The sequence below is a fragment of the Phascolarctos cinereus genome, unplaced genomic scaffold (assembly GCF_003287225.1).
Source record: "Phascolarctos cinereus isolate Bilbo 61053 unplaced genomic scaffold, phaCin_HiC Scaffold_2;HRSCAF=192, whole genome shotgun sequence".
Taxonomy (NCBI): domain Eukaryota; kingdom Metazoa; phylum Chordata; class Mammalia; order Diprotodontia; family Phascolarctidae; genus Phascolarctos; species Phascolarctos cinereus.
In genome coordinates, this window is record NW_027555625.1 from 393,852,128 (window position 1) to 393,868,805 (window position 16,678).

General features: G+C 41.5%; 1 protein-coding gene across 1 annotated transcript in view; it reads right to left on the minus strand.

The window, feature by feature from the left end:
- The window catches only part of CCNJL (cyclin J like), a 50,479-nt gene that overhangs the window by 28,364 nt on the left and 5,437 nt on the right, over positions 1-16,678 (minus strand). The window lies entirely within an intron of this gene.

Below are 16,678 nucleotides of genomic sequence, written 5' to 3' on the forward strand. Positions count from 1 at the left end.
GCCATGACCTCTAATAATCTATTCTGAAGGCTTTTCCTTAGCCCTCACTCCCTGTGGGTTCTCTTTCCTTTTGGGGTTTTGGTGTCACTGCTCGTGTGTTTCTCCTCTATTTCTGAATGCTCTTTCTAAGTCTCCTTTGCTAGAATCACAACATGTCCCCAAACTCTAAGTGTACCTTCATACTCAGTCCTGGTCCTTCTCTTATCTGACTATACTTTCTCACTTAATGATGACTTTTCAAATCTATGCATAAAGCCCTGGATTCTCTCAGGAGCTCCTGCCCCACTTCACCAGCAATCCGTTCTTTCTGGATACCCTATAGGCATCTCACACACTCCCCAAAAGGACTCATGCTCCTCCCAAAGACATCCCTATTTCTGTCAAGGGTACGACTATTCTCACAGCTTTGTAATTATCCTTGACTCCTTAACCAATCAATTGCTAAATTTTGTCATTTCTACAACCACAATATCTATGGAATCTATCTCCTCTTTACTCTCACAACCACCATCCTGAGGACCTAGAGTAAAGTAATAACTCCTAATGAGTCTACCTACATCAGTTCTCTCCCTTCTCCATGCCATCCTCCACACAGCTTTCAAAGTGACTTTTCTTAAAGCACAGGTCTGACCAGGAGTGGGGAACCCAAGGCCATATATGACTCTCTAGGCCCTCAAGTGTGGCCCTTTGACTGAATTCAAATTTCAAAGAACAAATCCTCTTAATAAAAGGATTTGTTACGTAAAACATGGCTCTGATCACATCATTCCTCTATTCCAGGGCACCCTATTATCTCTAGGATCAATTGGAAATTCATCTATTTAGAACCAGAAGCCCTTCACAACCTAGCTTTCCAGACTTATATTCATGTACTCTATGGACCAACAATAGAGAAAGAAACAGAAACCCACTCCAGTATCTTTGCCAAGAAAACCCCAAATGGGGTCATGAAGAGTCAGATACAACAACAAATGTATCCACAAACATGGCCTCCTGTTTCCCAAGTCCGCAATCAATCAATCAACAAGCAATTCTTAAGTACCTATGTGTCTGTGTACTTGGGTGCCCTGCTAGGTGATGGGCATACAAGGACCAAAAATGAAATGCCATTTCCTCTTCCCTTGGAATCCCTAGTCTCCTTTAAAACTCAGCTCAAGCACCGCCTACACGAAGCCTTCCAGTGACTAATCCCCTCCCCTCTCCCCAATTACCTTGTATAAACGTCTGTCTCCTTCAAAAGAAGGTAGGCTTGAGGGCAGGGACATTTTCCGTTTTGTCTTTGAATCCTCAGCATCCACCAAAATGGCTGGCATATAGCAGATGTTTAATGAATTTTTACTGATTGGGCTCCCCATCCCTAGGGGTCTTTAGTGAAGACTAAGTGTTCTGAAGAAGATTCCTCTGTGGCTTGGCCTTGATGACTTCTGAGGCTTTCTCTGTAATTCATGTGTACAATGGGTTTTTCAAGTGTACCATGAGGGCATGAATTAAATCAGTGGTTCTCCCAAGTATCATCCTCAGACTCCTGGGACAGGAGGGGTTGGGGGTGAAGTAGAGTTCCTTTCAGGGAATTCTCAATGCCAAAACTATTTTTATCATATGACATTTGCCAATTAAAGTATTCTTTCCTTTTCTAACCGTACATCTTTATGAGGCTGAAATTTCTTAATATACTTCAACTAAAACAACATATCACAATACCCAGAAGACATTAAAGAGATTTACAAAAATATGTAAAACAACAGCATTAACGCCAATACTTTTATTATTAAATATTTATTATTAAATTAGTAAATATTTAAAAATATTTGTTAGTTTTAATTCTGAATATGGAAAATATTAACAGATATAACCAACACAAATAAAACATCTTTTGGGGGTCCTCAATAATTTTTAAGAGCATAAAGGGATCCTGAGACCAAAAATTTTGAGAATCATTGCACCAAATATAACCCTTTCTGAGCTTTAAAATCCTGCAATAAGCAGTTATTGTACAAGACCCAATAGAAATCTTTCCTTTAAAAATTAAGATGTTCCTTCTTGGATAACCCTATAGTGACCACTGGAGGCCTAAAAGTTCCCTATGCAGGACCAAATTCTAAATCGTTTGTCTCTTCCATTTCTTCCATTTTGATTATACTGGTCTCTTTCGGCTCTTCTTTTCCTTGTTCCCATAACCAAAGCATCTCTAGATACCCCCCAGGATGGCTGCCATAAGTGGATAAATTGTTTGCTTTCCTCATGAACTGTAGAAGCTTTCTAAGTAAATAGAGAAGATTTTGAAAGAATATAGACTTTTTACATGAACAACAGCCCTTCCAGATGGAAGCATGGAGTCAGGAGGTCCTTAGTTTAAATCCGGCCCCAGACACATAATACTTCCTAGCTGGGTGACTCTGGGCAAGTCACTTAACCCCAACTGCCTCACTTAAAAAAAAAAAAAGAGGTAGTTCCCTTCCCCTCCACCTCTAAACTATGATCCAATCATAAAAACCCTGTTACCTAGCTCAGGGAATCAGCATTTCTGAGGCTCAGAGTATTCAGAGGTGGAAAGTGGGGTCCACTGTGGTAGGCCTTTCTCTTTAAAAACCCAAACTCATTCACTTCTATCCCAAAGCTTCTCTCTTTACTGTGTCCAAGTATCCAGGGCATTACCTTAAGTGCCTGCATGTCAGCTGAAGACAAGGGAATTCTAACCAACACAAAAGATCTGTTTCAGGCTCTAAAATGAACAAGGGCAGGCAGGTGTGGGAGCTGTGCTGCCTCTACACGTCCTAGTATTAGCGAAGGCTGGAATGCCTCACCGTCCCCCTCTTCACCCCAGTCAAGGTTAGGTACCCTAGTATCCTCTCTTCCCTCATCTTTAGCTCCAAACACTCGGATGCAATCAACACTAATTACTGGGGCCCAAGAAAGGGCCTATCAATTTACTGCCCAGGTGCTTCCATCCACATCCTTGGGACTTCCCAGCTGTTATCTCCCTTCCTGGCCCTCCATTAGCATTGGAACGTAATCAAGGGCAGAGATAAAATGTGAGTCTTCAAATATGTCCTCAAAGCACGCCCTTTGCACTTAGTAAACGCTTTAATGAATTTTTACATTCATTGACCCATTCCTCCAGGCCTCAGACATACAGTGAGCTGGGTTGCTTTTTCTTTTAGAAAAACTCTTGAAATTGGAGGTGAGACAAATATGTCAGGTGGATGTCAAATGCCAGAATGCAGTATAAAATGGAAAGATCCTAAGAGTTGGTATCAGAGGAGTGGCTCTGCCACTTTCTACCTGGGTGACGTTGGGCAAGTTACAAACTCTATCGTGTAAAGGAGGCCAATAAAGCTGGATCACGGCATGCATGCAGGAGAGCAAAAGTGTAAGAAGAATGGAAAAGCAGGAAGGGATCGAGTTGGGAAAGGCTTAAGATGCTGGAACAGAGGTAGTAGTAACAAGTTACTGAGCAGGAGGGTGGCATGGGCCCACCTGAGTTTTAGGAGAGCACTCTGGCAGCTTTTAGAGGAGGCTGGGAGACCGTAGCAAGGGGGCTGGGCAGACAGCTATTGCCATAGTCCAGGTAAGAGACAGAGGCATGAACTAGAGTGGTGACTGTGAGTAGATTTACTTTGAGTAAATCATCCTTGAGATCTGTTCATTCTTGGTATTATATATCCCTAGCACCAAGCACACAGGTGCTTAATAGATGCTTGTTAAATGATTGGTTTGCAGATAAGTAAACTGAGGTCTAGGGAAGTGAAATGATTTACCCAAGATGGTAGTGTCAGAGACCAGATTTCTTCATGCCTTACTCTGGTTATACCCTCCCCAGACAACCCGACCATCTTGCTGCCCAGCCATCCCAATCCTCACCCCTACTGCTGACTGCTTCTCCCACTACTTCAGGAAGGTCCCACTCATGGATGTGTATTCTCCACTTTCCCCTCTTCTGTAACCATGAACCCTTATGGTTTCATTCACCATCTCTGTAACTTTGTGTACCAAAATTCCCCTCCCCCTGGCCACCACTCCTCTGTGTGTGTTGTCTTTCCAATTACAATGTAAGCTTTTGTATCTGTATCTCCAAAGCTGAGCACAATTTTTGGCAGATGGTAAAAAGCATTTAGTAAGTATTTCTTCATCCCCAGATCCTCTGACTCAGGAACCAGGGTGCTTTCTACTTTACCAAACTCATTCTCTGACCCTGGAAGGGTCTTTCAAACTCTCCTGCTGGGAGAGATGTTGGTTCTTTCTAACTCTGAATTTAAGCACTAAGCTTCTCCCCTCCTCCTTTTCACAACTCTAAAAAACGTTTGTTTGTTTGTTTTTTTCCCCTTGCTTCCAAATGAGAGAAGTCATAAGGCTGAAATTAGGTCAACACTTTCAGAAAAGTACATGGAAAATGTTCTTGCTGTCACTACCGTCTGATTGAAGGCCTCAGTACAATGAAAAAATTCAATAAAACTCAATACTTATCTGCTGGGTAGCTCTGTGGCATCCTCACTAGAATCCTTGGTTCGTAGTGTAATAACATAATGATTAAACCCAGAAGCACTGGATAATTAAGAATCAGTTTCCATCCACAGCCTGATCCACCTAAGAATTTCTACACAGATACTGTGTATTAACTGAGAGTTCCAGGTCCCATTAGACTGTAAGCTCCTTGAGCTTGCCTCTTTTTGTATCACCAGTGCTTAGCACAGTGCCTGGCACAATGGCTGTTGTTCAGTCTTGTCACTCTTTATGACCCTGTAGCAATATTGGCCACAGGGTTTTCTTGGCAAAGATAAGAGTGGTTCGCCATTTCCTTCCCCAGTGAATTAAGGCAAACAGAGGTTAAGTGACTTACCCAGAGTCACACAGCCAGGGAGTTTCTGAGCTGGATTTGAATTCAGGTCTCCCTGTCTCCAGGACAAGTACTCCATTCACTGAGCCATTCAGTGGCTCACGCAGTAGGCACTTAATAAATGTGTTTACTGATTGACTGAGAGGGCCAAAAAAAGTTATATTTGAAAGGCTGGTGTCTGTGAGATCACAACGGTGCCTAGAATGTTGATTTCCACAGTCCTGCCTCCATCAACTCCCTTTTCCTAGGAGTGGAGGACTAGATCTATTACTGAAGGTCAATCAGGTTAGAGAGTAACACTAATAATTTATTTTTCTTTCTTAATCTTCGGACAAACGTTTCAAGGAATGAAAAGTATTGTATCCCAAATCCCCTTACATTTCATGTAACATTTTAAAGTGAGTTTACAAACGTTTTCCCCTGCATAAGTTCATCTGATCCTCAGAATCCCAGTGATTTAGCAAGAGTGGCAGGTATACTCACAGATAAGAAAACGTAGGCACAAAGGTGCTGTGATCTGTTTACAGTCAAATTCAATTCAACTACTCCATGCCAAGCTCTGTGCCTGATGCTAGGGATTCAAGACAAGACACAAACTAAAAATGAAAGCAGTTTTGGTCTTTAAAGAGTTCACTGGTCAGACTAAGTAAATTAACACCAGGGCCTCCGAACCCTAATCCTCTGACTCCTAGTCTAGTATGGTCGCTCCCACCTTCACGGACTCCAAGCAGACTCTTTGAGAGGTCCTAGCTGCACACACATCCAGGGTTCTTTGCACTTTGGAATTAACACGGGACACAGCAGATGATCAATCACATACTAGAATTGCAGCATTCCTGGTTACATCAGTGATTCTGCTACAGCTATATGAAGTGCTAAAGTTATACCTCAAAACTGTTAACCTTCAGCCTCCCCTTGCACTAAAGATTACGCCTCATCTTCATCCTTTGGCCTTCATTCTGAATACCTCTTTTTTTTTTTTAGTGGGGCAATCGGGGTTAAGTGACTTGCCCAGGGTCACACAGCTAGTAAGTGTCTGAGGTCACATTTGAACTCAAGTCCTCCTGACTCCAGGGCTGGTGCTCTATCCACTGTGCCACCTGGCTGTCCCTGAATACCTCTTTCAAAAAGAGACATGGTGTACAGAGTACTGGAGTCAGGAAAACCTGTGTTCACAATGACTAACTGTAACCATGGGCAAATTACTTAATCTCTCAGTCGCTCAATAAACATTTATCAAGTGCCCACCACACACGAGGCACTGTGCTAAACTCGGGGAATACATAAAAAAGGCAAAAGACAGTCTCTGCCCTCAAGAAGCTCACACTCTACTCTCTGAACTTCAGGGTCCTCGTTTGTCCAATGAGGATGGTAATGCCTATAGTCCCTCCAATCACATAGCTACTGTGAGGTTTAAGAGAAAGCAACTTAAGGTGCTTTGCAAAAGTTAAAGGGCTGTGTATAAAATGCAGGCCACTATCATCATTAAAAAGTACTGAACTTCCCATGCAGCTCCACATTTTGCGTCACATCTGACATTTGCGCAAGAGATAGAAATAAAAGTAGCGAGACGTGAAGTAACAGCATGTGCAACAATGACCGACCTCATGTGGAAACTTTCAGATTAAAGGTAAGAAAAACGGACTTGTCATCATTAGAACAGCTTGTGGCACACTGTGTACCCACTCCCCCATCTATGCTTGCATCACTCAGCATGACATTTCTATAAAGCAAGGGGGGGGAAAGACTTGTTCTCAGTAAAGAGTTATCTCTGCCACGGCACTATTACCACATTACAGAGCGTGTTTAAAAAAAAAAATCAACACCAAATAAAGCAGGCATTTCCACATACAAAGAACAGAAAAGGAGGCTTGCATGTGAAACTACAGGTCTTTATTATGTTTTTTTAAAAGTCTTTAATAAAATAAAATAAAAGTCTTTCTTTTTAAAGTTTATAAGTTTAATCTGTAGTTTTCAAAACTGTCCTTTGAGGTTTTTTCTGGCATTCCTATTGGTCTCTTCCAAGCATTACAAAAAAAAAAGATGTCTTAATGACCCCTCTTTTCTTTTTCTATACTATCCCTACCTCTCCCAGCTTCCTTTAAAAAAAAAAGAAACATAGAAAGAAAAAGAAGAAATGGTTAGGACAACTTTGAGTAGGCCTTCCCAGGAGTGTCAAGAGCAGTGAACTGGAAGTCAGATTTGGATTTGATTTTTCACCACCACTGGCTATCTATGTTGGGGGGACAAGTCAATTCCCCTTTTCTGTTTATGTTTCCATCGGGTAAAAGACAGATTAGAACTTGTCTGGTATATTTTTTAGTGTTGAGAAGATAAAAAGTAATCAAGTATTCAATTAAGCAAGCATTTAAAACCACCTATCATATGCCATATACTGGTGATATAAAACCCCACAAAAGTGAAATAATACTTGCCCTAGAAGGGCTGATTTTTTTTAATAATGTACAAATTCAAAAGGACTTTGTAAACTAGTATCACAGAATCCATGAGATTACTGACATCATAATACCCTTTGTCAGGCACTTCAGTTAATTCAATTCTGTTATTATTGTTGTTGTTTATTCTCTGCTTTCAAAGAGAATCAGGGACATCACTGAGAACTGTATTTAAGTGAGGGAGAGCTGCACAAAGTCACCAGCCTCCCTCTCTCATCCAGTCATCCGGGATGCAGCGGACGATCTTGGCGTCTTTGACGTCTAACCAAGCTCTAAGTGCTCACAGTGCCTGCTTCATGGCCATTGGAACAAATTGTTCTCATCCACCCATTACACTGGGCAAAGTCTTCTCATTCTTGGGGTTGCCACCCCCTAACTCACCCACAGGTTTGAGGCCTGTCAGTTACTCCATCTGCTCAGTTGGTTTACTGGGGTGTGGCTGCTGCATATGCTGCAGCTTCTTGGAGCCACAGGTGAGAGGTGAGTGCCAGGGAGACATCAAATGTGGATGAGCAGCCCTGAAAAGGGCTAGGCAAGCCTTCACACCGGAGCTCCCTCTTGAACACCCCATATACCCCTAATTTAATCCTGTAGTCACACTAAATTACTTCCTCCCTCTCAAGCCCATGCATTCTTCTCCCCTTGCTCATAGAGAGAGTAGGAGCTCACTATAACCCTACTCTCATATGACCAATGACATCTGAGAAACTGCTAACAAGATTTTTGGGGTCATCTCTGGCCACAGACTGAAGTTATATGAAAACACAGGGGCCTCGAAGCCCATGACCCAGCGCCTCCTCAGCACCGTGGTTCTAACCAATTGTAAAAGACCCAAACCACTGGAAACATAAGCAACAAGTCCTCTGTTTACTCTTTTTCAGGAAGTGTCTCCCTATTTCCTTGCATTAGAAACCTAATGTTTGGAACCAGGCCAAGTCATGCTTGTTAGTCCTAGGCAGGGATATTAAATCCTCTTTCTCTGGAAGTTCTCCCAGAGGCAGAAATTAAGCATATTTCCAGACCCCAGGGGAATGAAAGGTAGCCTTAGTGGGAAGAGCCTTGAATTTGGGGTCTGGGAACTTGTCCTAACCCCCAATTCTGCCTAGCTATGTCATGTAGTTCCTTAGGCTGTTTCCTCACCCATAAAATGAGGCTACTTACACTACCACTTCACTGAGTTGTTGTAAGAGAAAGTATTTTGTAAGCTGTAAAAAAAAAAAAACCTCTTATGTGTTACTTTTCTTTCCGGAAATCTCATTATAGCCAACAATAAAAGGCCATCGAAAACGAATGCTGGACTTGAAATCCAGGGAGACATGGATTTGAATTCTGCCTCTTACAGTAACAGTTGGCTTAATGGGAGCCTCTGTTCCCCATCTGCAAAATGTGAATAAAGCAGATAGTGTTCAATCGCATAGGACTCTGGATTTAACAGTGGTCTACAAGCCTTTAAAACATTATGTAAATGTTAGGTATAATTGTAACAATTCTGATGTCTTAAGTTTGTATCTAAACCTTCGGGAGCAACCCTTTTCTCTTCTCAAATATTTGATGACTAATGTCAGAGCTCATGAAGATCTTTACTCTTGTCAGAATTCCTTCTACATTATTCTAAAATTAAAATTTTTGTTTTATTATTAAACACTGACAAACATTAACTTTTCAATAATCAAGAAACATGAACGTTTCAATGTAACAAAGAACAGAAAACAAAAAAACCGTGACCATCTGTGAGTTTTATGGTTCTACTTTCCGTATTTTCATAGAGAAGCTTATATTCTGCAATCAGGCACATTTATATTCATCCTAATGATTTCATGTACGTATCTTCTCTTCATTTAGGAGTTCTTAATCTGGGGTCCATGAATTTAAAAAATATATTTTTATAACTATATTTCAATATAATTGCCTTCCTGTGTAATGCTATGCTTTTTTGTTTTATGAATTAAAAATCCTTACTGAGATGGGTCTCGGTCCATAGGCTTTGCCTGACTGCCAAAGGGGCCCCCAACACCAAAAACCCCTGAACTAAAAGGGCAAATAAAGGCCACTAGAGGCCCAGGTCTCTGCTGCTTCTTTGTGGCAGCTGGAGCCCTTAGTACAGTATTATATCCACAGAGAGTTAAAAGGTTTGCTAACATGAACCTCCCTCAATATTTCCATTTAACAGACATGGAAAATAAGGCATGCAGAGGCTAGGAGATTTGTCAGAAGTCAACGTGATAGAATCTAGTGTGTCACATCAGATCCCAGGGATCCTGACTCAGAGCATAAGAAATAAAGGTGTTCCAAGAGCCCTAGCAGGTGAAGGAGGCATCATCATTATCTTCATAATAAGAGATTACACTTATATGGCATCTACTATGTGTCAGACACTGTGCTAAGCGCTTTACAATTATTATCTCATTTGATCTTCACAACAACCCTGGGAAGTAGGTACTATTATGATCCCTATTTTACAGATGAGGAAACTGAGGCAAACAGAAGTGACTTGCCCAGGCTCACACAGCTTGGAAGTATCTGAGGCTGGATTTGAACTCCGGTCTTCCTGACTCCTGGCCTATCCAATTCGCCCAGCTATAGGAAAGAACACACGTACAATGCAGGTACAATAGAAACTGAGCCGTCTGTAGACCAGGCCTTCTGGAAAGAAGGGGTAGGAAAAGTCGCTGCACCAAGGAGAAGGCAAGGCAGAGGAACAGCAAGGGATAGAAACATAACATGGAGAAACAAACCTGGATTTGCTCTTTACTACACTGTGAGTTTTATAGACGTGCAAGTCAAGGAGAAAAGGGGCCCATTCTTTATCAAGGGCTTTTTCCTCCCTGGGAAGGGGAATCTGAGGTTCCTAGAGAGTTGGGCTGAAGAGACGGTTTTACTCTCTTTGACAGGCCCAAGTGCTTTCTTTTTTGGGAGTGGGGCTCAACCCCAAGGTAAGTGGAGGCAGACTGGACAGAGGAGACTCGTTCTGACTGTGCAGGAGTCTTGTTGTGAGATTGCTGTGCTTAATGTTCTGTTCTTACATAAAGTCATCTTTATTCAGTATATTGTTAACTTGAATGCTTGCAAGGTAGCCTATGGCCACTTTTTGTTGGAGACATACATCTTGGCCAAATTCCAATTTTCTCAAGAGAAATCCTGGTTGGGGAGCCCAAGTTGAAGAATGATTACTGAGAGGCCTCCAAGACTGAACCTAGTTCCCATAAGCCTACACCTTTCTATTCTGGATCTGGGGGTATAATTTTATCAAGTCTCACATTTTGCTTGAACGATCAAGTTTTTGTGGTATTGTCCCAAGTCAAAATTTTTTTTTTAGAACATCCATAAATAGTTCATATTGAAGGAAAAAAATTATTAAATCAAGTCTTGTGTTTTTCTGCGTTTCAGCCTTATCTTCCACAGACTGTATTTATATACATATAATTTCTTCTCTCTCTCTTTTTTTTTTAGGCAATTGGGGTTAAGTGACTTGCCCAGGGTCACACAGCTGGTGTCAAGTATTTGGTCTGAGGATAAATTTGAACTCAGGTCCTTCTGACTTCAAGGCTGGTGCTCTATCCATTTCACCGCCTAACTGCCCCTAATTTCTTCTCTCGTCTTTGTACCAGCTCCATCCTTGTTCCCCATCCACCAAAAAAAGACACAAAAAAACTGCAAACAAACCCAGTGGGCATATTCAGTAAGTATTTGTTGAAATGACCTAAATTCAGACCATACAGAGGTCTGGGGGGCCCTGTCCAATGCCAAGAATGTGAAAAATCTAGAGTAATAGCGTTCTAGAGAACACTTCCTGCGACCTACCCACCTGCACAGATGGCAGCTCCTGAGGATGGCTTACTTTTGACTTTGAAGGATTCAGTTACAAAATAAACCATATAATTACTCAAGGGGCACTAGGAAAAAGAGGCTCTGACCTTTGCTGGCATGAAAAAGCATAAATAGAGCTAAGAGGTGAATAAAGGGGAGAGCTTGTTTTCCAGTTCACGACTGATAGAATTTCAAACCACCCACCCTGCCTTCTCCTGCAAACAGACCACTGGATCTGGTTCTGTCTCACTGTAATTGAGGGGGAAAACCCAACAGTTAAATGGTTTAGAAGTGCCTTTCAAATAAATGCAATTTTTAGAAATTCTTTTTCTGTGTGGGAACAGCAAACTCACTCAGGATAATAACAGCTTCCTCTTCTTTAGGGCCTCATAATTTACAAAGTTAGGGTGGCTAGGGGGCACAGTGGCTATAGTACTGGGTCTGGAGTCACGAAGACTCATCTTCCCGAGTTCAAATCTGCCCTCAGAAACTGGGTGTGACCTTGGGCAAGTCACTTAACCCTGTTTGCCTCAGTATCCTCATCTGCAAAATAAGCTGGAGCAGCAAATGGCAATCCACTCCATTATCTCTCCCAAGAAAACTCCAAATGGGTGCACAAAGAGTCAGACATGGCTGAAAACATTTGAACGAATTCACAAAGTTATCAAAGGAGATAAGTCAAATATTTTGCAAACCTTAAAGCACTAAATAAATGCTAGCTTTTATTATATCACAAAGAACGTATTTTTTCAGAGACTGAGTCTCTGGTGAAGTACAGGGGCTACTCACAGGCCAATCCCACCACTGATCTATCTGCCTGGGAGCTCTGACCTGTTCCCTTACAAAGTCTTGTTCTCACGCCCCTCCCACCCTCCCCCACCCCCACCTCCACCTCCCCTTTCAATGCCAGACTTAGGGAGGATCAGCTTGGCTACTTCAGGCTTCTCCAGCCTCAGCCTTCCTAGCAGCTTTATTACTAAACCTCCATGGAGTTGACCAAGGTGCCAGATAGATTGTCTTGATCTTCCCATTCACAGAAGTCAGGATGATAATGCCTACTTCCTTCTTGGTGACTAACTGAATGGCAGCAGAGAGACCATTACAGGTGAGTATTTGCTTTTGAAACAGATTGTTTGCAAAATTCTCAGTGCCTGAGTTATAATGTCCTTGGAACAACTCTTCCAAAGTCAACAGTCGGCATTATCATATAAACTGACAAGCCTGTGTTCAAAGTACTAAAGAAAAAATGCAGTTCACTTACTGCTCCCAGGTTCCCCCAGAGGTATGGCCACCAAGACTTTCACTGGGTAAAATCCTACCTTGGCTGGAGGTGGGGTCTTAAGAAGGGATGGAAAGTAATGAACCATGTACATATGGAAAAGCGGTTCAGCGGCCTTCTGGGTCAGTCATCTAATACAGGCCTGGGCCAGGAGGGCTCTAGGCACGTTCAAGTTGGTGAATGGGAAAAGATTAAAAAAAAAATTAAAACAAAACTTCTAAACTAGGAGTCCAGGAACCCAGGTTCTAATCCTGGCTCTGCCCATAACTTGCTGTGTGACCTCAATTTTCCCAAAGCAAAACAGAGGTTTATAAATACATGACGTTTTGCTAACTGATTCCTGACTAATTCAAAGAGAAGTACAAGCCAAAACATGTGTAAGCACAAATTCAGCAGTGAAATCTCTCTCTACCAACTGAGGGAAGAAAAACACACAGATATTCTTAATTAACCACTTTACTCCTAAGGTACCAGAATCCTCAGATTGGCTAGAAAGGGCCTTACCAGTTCCACTCCATAAGACTACCTTTGCACTTCAGGCAAGATGAGACCAGAGACACTTACTGAAGCAGAACTCACTGGGTCAGAAGCTCCCAGGAGTCAGGGTCCTGCTTTTGGAATGTTATCACCTCATTTGTCTGCAGAAGCCCAGGGGAGGGCACGGCCCAGCAGCATGAAGCCAGAACTCTGACAAGAGCAGAAGATGATCATCTGAAAACCTTTCCAAGTTGGAGGTCCTCTTATGAGGCTGATTTCTTAAATTACCAACATTCTTTCCAGAAAGGTGGTCATTTCCCAATGGAAGGGTCAGATAAAACTCAAGTCTATCCACCAGCCTGTTCATTAGCTACTAAAAAGCTTAGTGAAAGAAACCAAAGCCACCTATCAAAGCCAGAATTTTGTTTTATTCTCAGAGCTACTTACTTAGGATCCTTAAATCGTACTTTGGTCCCGACTACTGCATCTGCTCCTCCTCTAATAAGTAATTTTCTAATTACACCCACCTGCTGAGAGCAATAACTGATAAGGGGGAAACCACTTCCTTCTGGCAGCCCAGCAGATATTCACTGAACCTTGTGTGACAAATTACAGGCTTTTATTCCCAGGTTACTCAAGGCTAGCCTGTCATCCACTGTCAGGCCTTGTGGCTCGAGTCCTTTCTTTAGAGACCACCTGCTGCTAAAGGCCTAAGCAAGACAAAACGGGGCATTGAGCATTCCTGGGAAGTTTCTTTCCAGCCTTTTCCTCAGAGACCAGCCAATCAATCTAGAGAGGACAGATATAGCATTTAAACTAGTCCTAACCTACTTCAGGCCTAAATGACCTTGTCATCCTTTGAATTCATTGCATTTAAAATCGAAGCTTTAAGCGTTTCAGTTAAGTAGAACTGCTAAATGCTAACTGTTCCTGGTAGTTCTGTTCTTAACCAAATGCAAACTCACAAAGGGCATGGTGACTTCACAGGGATAACTTCAAAGGTCAACCCCCCAAATCTTTGCAGATACTGAGGCTCAGAGAGATTGTAACTTGTCCCAAGGTCACAAATGTATTGAGGAGCAGGGCCAGAGTTCAAGTTCAGATTCCCTGACTGCAAATCAGACCTGCTTTCCACCACTCTGCTCCAAACATTCATGAAACATCTAGATTTCTTATCTACAGAATGAGAGAGACAGGCTGGATGACCTCTAATGTCTCCTTGAACTCTAGATCCTATGAAATGCTACCCGTAGTAAGTCACTACAGACACAAATGTTTGCCTTTAAGGAGCTTATAGCCTAACTGGGAGCTGGGCATGATATGGGTACAAGATGGAATAGAATGAAGGAAGTTGGAAGTCGGGCAGAGTGCTGAGAAATTTGAGGAAGACGGGACCTTTCACTTTGGGATAAGATGGACCCTAAAGAAAGTGCGGGAAGAGAGAAATGAGGAGGGGAGGGGTAATCCAAACATGGTGGTCAAAGAGCATAAGTAAAGGCACCAGGACAGAAGATGGCAACATGATTGGGGGTGGAAAGCAGTCCAATTTGTCAGGAATTTAGGAATAGAAAGAGGTAAAAGGTGGATAGATAAGGGGAGCTAGAATGCAGAGAAGGGTCCTTAACCTTTTTTTGTGTCATGGATCCTCTTGGCCACCTGGTGATGTCTATGGACCCATTCTCAGAAGGTTTTTAAATACACAGGATGATGAAGGAAACAGATATTTAAATATAATTACCAAAATGGAAAAAAAAATAACACAAGAGGTTATATAAGACTCACTATCTAACAAAAATTTCCTGGAAAAGCTAGACAGCAATATGAAAGAAATTAGATTTTGACCAACATCTCATACTTTATATACCAAGAAAAACTCCAAATGGATCTATGTCCTGGATTAGGTCACATTGTGAGCAAATTAGAGGAACAAGGAAGGAACTACCTTTTAGGTCTATGAACAGGGGAAGAGTTTATGACCCAACAAGGGATAAAGGATCACAGCAGACAAGATAGGCAAGTCTGATTACATAAACTTAAAAAGGTTTTGTACAAACAAATATAACTGAGAGGAAGAAAGTGTATCGAGTCTCTCTCATGAAGGTATCAATTCTAAGATAAACAGGAACTGATTCAAACTTCTAACATAAGACCCAATGCCCAACTGCTACGTAGTCAAAGGATATGAACAGGCAGTTCTCAAGGAAAGAACCCAAGCCATTTATAGGCATAAGAAAAAAAAACAAAACCCCTCCAAATAATTAATAATTAGAGAAATGCAAACCAAAGCAACTCCGGGGTTCTACCTTATACTAGTCAGCTTGGCAAAGCTGACCAAAAATGTGAATGACAGATTTACTTTGGGCACATTGATGCACTGCTAATGCAACCGTGAACTAACTGGTCCAGACATTCCGGAAAGCGATTTGGAAAATGCCCTTAAAGTTAATAAACTGTGCATGTCCTCTGACCTATTAATAAGTCTAGTAGGCAGTACCCCCAGAGAGATCAAGGAAACAAGAAAACGTAGCATTATGTACAAAAATATCTATAACATCTCTTTTAATGGTGGCAAAGAACTGAGGGTGCTCATGAACTGGGGAGTGGCTGAATAATACGAATATAATGGAATACTATTCTGCTATACGAAAAGTGACCATTCCTGAGAGAAAACTGCTGCTAAGTAAAGCCAGCAGAATCAGAATAATTTATATTTGTAACATCAATATCACAAGAACTTACAATTCTGAAAGACTTACAACTCTTGTGAACACCATGATCAATCATGATTCCAGAGGACTGATGAGGAATACTGTCCATCTCATCAATCAAGACTTATTAAGCACCTACTATGTGTTAGGCAGAGAAGTGATAGACTAATAATGCAAAACGAGAAACATAATTTTGGATGTGGCCAATGTTTCGCTTGCTTATGCTTATATGATAGGAGAGTTCTTTCTTTTTCAGTGGGTGGACGATGGTAAAAAAAAAAGCTTGATAATGGGGAGGGGGGAAACTGCTTGAAAAAATAATTATTTGGAAAAAAAACGTTCAAACCCCTGCAAGAGGCCTAGAATTTAAATTTTATTCAGAAGACAAAGGGCAAACACCAAAGGACTTTGAACAGTAACTCACATTCATAAAGCACCTTAAGGTATCAAAGTGCTTTCTTCACAAGAACCTAATGAGACAGACAATTCAAGTATTATGTCTGATTTACAACTGGGAAAAACGGAGACTGACCAACTTACTCATGATTTCATATAGTACTCTGAGGTAGGATTTTGAACACACATTTTTCTAACTGAAGTCCTCCTGCACTCTATCCTTTATACCCACTCAATCTAACAAGCACTTATCAAGCAATTACTACATGCTAGGTGATGAGGATAAAAAGCTAAAACAGGAAAATAGTTGCTGCCCTTGAGGAAGATACTTACATTCTACTTGGAAGCATGCAACATTTCTACAGATAATATTTCTAATGCCTTTAGTGAAGTTCCTGGAATATAGTAGGTGCTACATAAATGCTAGTTATTCTATGCAAGTTAATTTGAGAAGGGAAAGAACCCTCCCTCTCAGAGGGAATCAGAACATAGTAGGCATTATATAATTACTAGCAATTATTCTTGTTATTATTAACAAGTTAACTTGAGAAGGGGAAAAACCCTCCCAGGAGAAATCAGAAGATAGGCACTATATAAATGCTAGCTACTAGTATTATCATTATGTGCAAGTTAATTTAAGAAGGGGAAGAACCCTCATTCTCAGGGGGAACCAGAGAAAATCTCATGCCCTTAGGAGTCAGCACCTGAGTTGAGCCTGGAA